We start from the raw sequence: 7,111 nt of genomic DNA on the forward strand, positions 1-7,111 counted from the left end.
GAAGAAGCATGAAGAGCTTCTCTCAAAACAGAGCCAAACAGCCCCCAAAGTCAAACTCTAAGTTTGGTGTTGGAGGCCACAACCAAACTCTAAGTTTGGTTGAACCCCCACATTCAACTCTAAGTTTGGTGTTGGGAGGTTCCAACATGGCTCTGAGTATCTGTGAGGCTCCATGAGAGTCCTCTGTCAAGCTAATGACATTAAAGAAGCGCTGTTGGGAGGCAACCCAATGTTTTATAATTAACTATTTCCTTTTGTATTTTATCTTTTTTGTAGGTTGATGATCATGAGAAGTCACAAATCAATGAAAAAAGCAAAAACAGAATGAAAAACAGGAAGAAAAACAGCACACCCTGGAGGACGCACTTACTGGCGTTTAAACGCCAGTAAGGTTAGCTGTTGGGCGTTTAACGCCCAGTCTGGCATCATTCTGGGCGTTTAACGCCAGAAAGGGGCACCAGACTGGCGTTAAACGCCAGAAAACGGCAAGAACCTGCGTTTAAACGCCAGGATGGGCACCAGCCCGGCGTTTAACGCCAGAAATGGCACAAACGTGATTTTGCATGCCATTTGGTGCGGGATGACTTTTCCTTGACACCTTAGGATCTTGGACCCCACAGGATCCCCACCTACCTACCACTCTCTCTCTTCTTTACCAATCACCTCAACACCTCTTCCCCAAAAAACCCCTCACCTATCAAATCCCCTCTTTCTCTTCACCACTCACATCCATCCTTCATAAACCCCACCTACCCTCCATTCAATTCAAACACTTTTCCACCCATATCTCTCCCTTTGGCCGAATACAAAGCCATTCCCTTTCTCCTCATTCTTCTTCTTCTCTCTCTTCTTTCTTTTGCTCGAGGACGAGCAAACATTTTAAGTTTGGTGTGGTAAAAGCAGTGCTTTTCGTTTTTCCATAACCATTTATGGCATCCAAGGCCGGAGAAACCTCTAGAAAGAGGAAAGGGAAGGCAAAAGCTTTCACCTCCAAGTCATGGGAGATGGAGAGATTCATCTCAAGGGTGCATCAAGACCACTTCTATGAAGTTGTGGCCATGAAGAAGGGTCAACTTTGATCAAAGGTTGGACCAAGTCCTCATAGACATTTATGAAGAGGGCGTTCAATGAAAGAGAGATTCAAGAAGGAAGCCGGTTCAACTGAGAAGCATGACCTCAAGCCCATCACTAAGAAGAGGATGGAGCACACAAGAGACCCCACTCATCATGAGATCCCTGAGATGCCTCAAGGGATGCACTTTCCTCCACAAAACTATTGGGAGCAACTAAACACCTCCCTAGGAGAACTGAGTTCCAACATGGGACAACTAAGGGTGGAGCACCAAGAACATTCCATCCTCCTCCATGAAATTAGAGAAGATCAAAGAATCATGAGAGAGGAGCAACAAAGGCAAGGAAGAGACATTGAGGAGCTCAAGCACTCCATAGGATCTTCAAGAGAAAGAAAGAGCCGCCATCACTAAGGTGGACCCGTTCTTTGATTTCCTTGTTCTTTATTCTTCTGTTTTTCGAATTTTATGTTTATGTTTATCCATGTTTGTGTCTTGTGATCATTAGTGTCTTAGTGTCTATGCCTTAAATTTATAAATGTCCTATGAATCCATCACCTTTCTTGAATAAAAACGTGCTTAATTGATAAGAAAAGAATTGCATGAATTTTGAATTTTATAATAGTTTAATTATTTTGATGTGGTGCATTACCTTTGTCTTCTGAATGTATGCTTAAACAGTGCATATGTCTTTTGAATTTGTGGTTCATGAATGTGGCTCTTGAAAGAATGATGAAAAAGGAGACATGTTACTGGGATCTGAAAAATCATAAAAATGATTCTTGAAGCAAGAAAAGCAGTGAATACAAGAAAGAAAAGAGAGAAAAAAAAAACAAAAAAGAAAGAGAAAAAGAAAGAAAAAGAAAGAAATAAAGTTGTGATCCAAGGCAAAAAGAGTGTGCTTAAGAACCCTGGACACCTCTAATTGGGGACTTTAGCAAAGCTGAGTCACAATCTAAAAAGGTTCACCCAATTATGTGTCTGTGGCATGTATGTATCCGGTGGTAATACTGGAAGACAGAGTGCTTTGGGCCACGGCCAAGACTCATAAAGTAGCTGTGTTCAAGAATCATCATACTATACTAGGAGAATCAATAACACTATCTGGATTCTGAGTTCCTAAAGAAGCCAACCATTCTGAATTTCAAAGGATAGAGTGAGATGCCAAAATTGTTCAGAGGCAAAAGCTAAAAGCCCCGCTCATCTAATTAATACTGATCTTCATAGATGTTTTGGAATTCATTGCATATTCTCTTCTTTTTATCTTATTTGATTTTCAGTTGCTTGAGGACAAGCAACAATTTAAGTTTGGTGTTGTGAGAGCGGATAATTATACACTTTTTGGCATTGTTTTTAGTATGTTTTGGTATGATCTAGTTAGTTTTTAGTTTATTTTTATTAGTTTTTAGTTAAAATCGCTTTTCTGGACTTTACTATGAGTTTGTGTGTTTTCTGTGATTTCAGGTATTTTTTGGCTGAAATTGAGGGACCTGAGCAAAATCTGATTCAGAGACTGAAAAGGACTGCAGATGCTGTTGGATTCTGACCTCCCTGCACTCGAATAGATTTTCTGGAGCTACAGAAGCCTAATTGGCGCGCTCTCAACGGCGTTGGAAAGTAGACATCCTGGGCTTTCCATCAATATATGATAGTCCATACTTTGCTCAAGATTTGATGGCCCAAATCGGCGTTCAAAGTCACCCTCAGGAATCCCAGCGTTAAACGCTGGAACTGGCACCCAAATGGGAGTTAAACGCCCAAACTGGCAAAAGCTGGCGTTTAACTCCAAGAAGTCTCTACACGAAATTGCTTCATTGCTCAGCCCAAGCACACACCAAGTGGGCCCGGAAGTGGATTTTATGTCATTTACTCATCTCTGTACACTCTAGGCTACTAGTTTTCTATAAGTAGGACCTTTTGCTATTTTATTTATATCTTTGGATTGTTTTTGATCCTTTGATCATCTTTGGACATCTAGTTCTTAGATCATTGGGAGGCTGCCTCACGGCCATGCCTAGACCTTATGCTTATGTATTTTCAACGGTGGAGTTTCTACACACCATAGATTAAGGTGTGGAGCTCTGCTGTACCTCGAGTATTAATGCAATTACTATGTTCTTCCATTCAATTCCGCTTGTTCTTGTTCTAAGATATCACTTGTTCTTCAACTTGATGAATGTGATGATCCGTGACACTCATCATCATTCTCACTTATGAACAAGGTGACTGACAACCACTTTTGTTCTACAAGCAACCAAGGCTCTAGTGAATGTCTCTTGGATTCCTGATTGCACGATGCATGGTTGATCGCCTGACAACCGAGTGCTCGCCTGACAAACGAGCCAACCATTCCGTGAGATCAGAGTCTTCGTGGTATAGGCGAGAACTGATGGCAGCATTCAAGAGAATCCGGAAGGTCTAACCTTGTCTGTGGTATTCTGAGTAAGATTCAATGATTGAATGACTGTGACGTGCTTCAAACTCCTAGCAGGCGGGGCGTTAGTGACAGACGCAAAAGAATCAATGGATTCTATTCCGGTTCGAGAACCGACAGCTGAATTCCACGTGCTGTGACAGAGCATATGCAATCGTTTTCACTGAGAGGATGGGAGGTAGCCATTGACAACGGTGAAACCCTACACAAGCTTTCCATGGAAAGGAAGAAGAAGGATTGGATGAAGACAGTAGGAAAGTAGAGAGACGGAAGGGAAGGCATCTTCATGCGCTTATCTGAAGTTCCTACCAATGAATTACATAAGTATCTCTATCTTTATCTTTTATGTTATTTTCGTTCATCACCATATCCATTTGAGTCTGCCTGACTAGATTTACAAGATGACCATAGCTTGCTTCATACTAACAATCTCCGTGGATCGACCCTTACTCACGTAAGGTATTACTTGGAGACCCAGTGCACTTGCTGGTTAGTTGTGCGAAGTTGTGTAATGCCATGGGATTGAGCTACCAAGTTCTTGGAGTTCATGACCGGGGATTATGAGAGTTGTGAAAAGTATTGTTCACAATTTCGCGCACCAAATTTTTGGCGCCGTTGCCGGGGATTGTTCAAGTTTTGAGCAAGCTTTTGGTAACAATGCCAAGGATTGTTCAGTTTGGACAACTGACGGTTCATCTTGTTGCTTAGATTAGGTATTTTTTTTTTTCGAAATTCTTGAAGATGAATTCTAGAGTTTCATGATGATGTGTGAAATCTGGCTAGCTGAGAAGCCATGTCTAATCTCATTGGACCGAGGTTTCAACTATCATCACAAGAGCTTGTGATTTTTATCAATCTTGCTTTTGGAGCAGTGATCTGCTAAGGCTTGGCTGGCCTTTGGCCATGTCTAGTGTTTTGGACCGAAGCTTTCTTTGAAAGCTTGGCTGGCTGTGAAGCCATGTCTAATTCCTGGACGGAGTCTTAGACTAACATTGCACTGATTCCTGGAATTCTCATTAAGAATTTTGATATCTTTTCCACTTAATTTTCGAAAAAACACAAAACAAAAAAAATCAAAAAAATCATAAAATCCAAAAAATTTCTTGTTTGAGTCTAGTGTCTTATCTTAAGTTTGGTGTCAATTGCATGCATTGTTATGTGTCTTAATGATCTTCAAGATGTTCTTGATGATTTACTTGCTCTAATCTTTGAATTCTATTGACTTGAAGTATTTTGTGTGTCTCATATGCATTTTCATATTGTTAGTGTCAGTAGTACACAAACTGCTAAGTTTGGTGTCTTGCATGCATTGTTATTTGATTTTAGTTGCATTTTGATTATTAAAAATCCAAAATATTTTAATTTGTGTCTTTTCAAGTCAATAATACAGAGAATTGAAGATTCAGAACATACAGCAGAGGAATTGCACAGAAAAAGCTGGACGTTCAAAACGCCAGTGAAGAAGGACAGACTGGCGTTTTAAACGCCAGCCAGGGTACTGGTTGGGCGTTTAACGCCCAAAAGGGTATAGTTTTGGGCGTTAAACGCCAGAATGTGCACCATTCTGGGCGTTTAATGCCAGGATGGCACAAGGGGAGAATTTTGTTTTCAAATCAAATTTTTTTTTTCAAGTTTTCAAGTTTTCAAAATCAAATCTTTTTAAAATCATATCTTTTCAATCAAATGTTTTCAAAATCAATTCCCTTCCTTTTTCAAAGATACTACTATCAATTAGTGATTTGATTCAACATTTCAAGTATGTTGCCTTTCTGTTGAGAAAGGTTTAATGTTTGAATCATATCTTTTCTTGATAGCCAAGTTACTAATTTTTTAAAAAAAAAATCAAATCTTTTTAAAATTGTTTTCAAATCATATCCCATATTTTAAAATCAATCATATCTTCTTAACCTCATCTTTTTCAAATAGTTTTCAATCAAATCTTTTTGATTTCTAATTTCAAAATCTTTTTCAAAAATCATCTTATTTCTTTCCCACTCTCATTTTCGAAAATTAAGAAATGTTTTTCAAAAATATTTTCAAAATCTTTCACTTAATTTTCGAAAATTACTTCCCTTCTCCTCACATCCTTCTATTTATGGACTAACACTATTCCTTAATGCAAAATTCGAACTCCATCTCCTTTGATAAGTTCGAATTTTCTACTTCTGTCTCTACTCTTCTTTTCCTCTGACACTTCAAGGGATCTCTATACTGTGACATAGAGGATTCCACATTTTCTTGTTCCCTTCTCTTTCTTATGAGCAGGAGCAAAGACAAAAGCATTCTTGTTGAGCCTGATCCTGAACCTGAAAGGACCTTGAAGAGAAAGCTAAGAGAAGCCAAAGCACAACTCTCTTTAGAGAACCTGACCGAATTCTTCAAAGAAGAAGAACACATGGCAGCCGAAAACAACAACAATGCAAACAATGCAAGGAAGGTGATGGGTGACTTTACTGCACCTACTCCCGACTTCTATGGGAGAAGCATCTCTATCCCTGCCATTGGAGCAAACAACTTTGAGCTTAAGCCTCAATTGGTTTCTCTAATGCAACAGAATTGCAAGTTCCATGGACTTCCATTGGAAGATCCTCATCAGTTCTTAGCTGAATTCTTGCAAATCTGTGACACAGTCAAGACTAATGGGGTTGACCCTGAGGTCTACAGACTGATGCTATTCCCTTTTGCTGTAAGAGACAGAGCTAGAATATGGTTGGACTCTCAACCTAAAGAAAGCCTGGACTCTTGGGAAAAGCTAGTCAATGCCTTATTGGCAAAGTTCTTTCCACCTCAAAAATTGAGTAAGCTTAGAGTGGAAGTCCAAACCTTCAGACAGAAGGATGGAGAATCCCTCTATGAAGCTTGGGAAAGATACAAACAATTGATCAGAAAATGTCCGTCTGACATGCTTTCTGAATGGAGCATCATAGGTATTTTCTATGATGGTCTCTCTGAACTATCCAAGATGTCTTTGGATAGCTCTGCTGGAGGATCCCTTCATCTGAAGAAGACGCCTGCAGAAGCTCAAGAGCTGATTGAAATGGTTGCAAATAACCAATTCATGTACACTTCTGAAAGAAATCCTGTGAACAATGGGACTAGTCAGAAGAAAGGAGTTCTTGAGATTGATACTCTGAATGCCATATTGGCTCAGAACAAAATATTGACTCAACAAGTCAATTTGATCTCTCAAAGTCTGTCTGGAATGCAAAATGCACCAAGCAGTACTAAGGAAGCTTCATCTGAGGAAGAAGCCTATGATCCTGAGAACCCTTCAATAGAAGAGGTGAATTACCTAGGAGAATCCTATGGAAACACCTACAATTCTTCATGGAGAAATCACCCAAATTTCTCATGGAAGAATCAAGAAAGACCTCAACAAGGTTTCAATAACAATAATGGTGGAAGAAACAGGTTTAGCAATGGCAAGCCTTTTTCATCATCTTCTCAGCAACAGACAGAGAGTTCTAAGCAGAATCCCTCTGACTTAGCAACCATGGTCTCTGATCTAATCAAAACCACTCAAAGTTTCATGACTGAAACAAGGTCCTCCATTAGAAATTTGGAAGGACAAGTGGGTCAGCTGAGCAAGAAAATTACTGAACTCCCT

General features: G+C 39.7%; 1 non-coding gene across 1 annotated transcript; it reads right to left on the minus strand.

Annotated features, from left to right (window-relative positions):
- Positions 1–6,304: 6,304 nt before the first annotated feature.
- LOC130938069 (small nucleolar RNA R71) lies at positions 6,305–6,412 on the minus strand. Its single transcript, XR_009069251.1, has one exon. It is a non-coding gene; the product is annotated as a small nucleolar RNA R71 (small nucleolar RNA).
- Positions 6,413–7,111: the final 699 nt, after the last annotated feature.

This window comes from Arachis stenosperma, chromosome 6, assembly GCF_014773155.1.
Source record: "Arachis stenosperma cultivar V10309 chromosome 6, arast.V10309.gnm1.PFL2, whole genome shotgun sequence".
Lineage (NCBI taxonomy): Eukaryota > Viridiplantae > Streptophyta > Magnoliopsida > Fabales > Fabaceae > Arachis > Arachis stenosperma.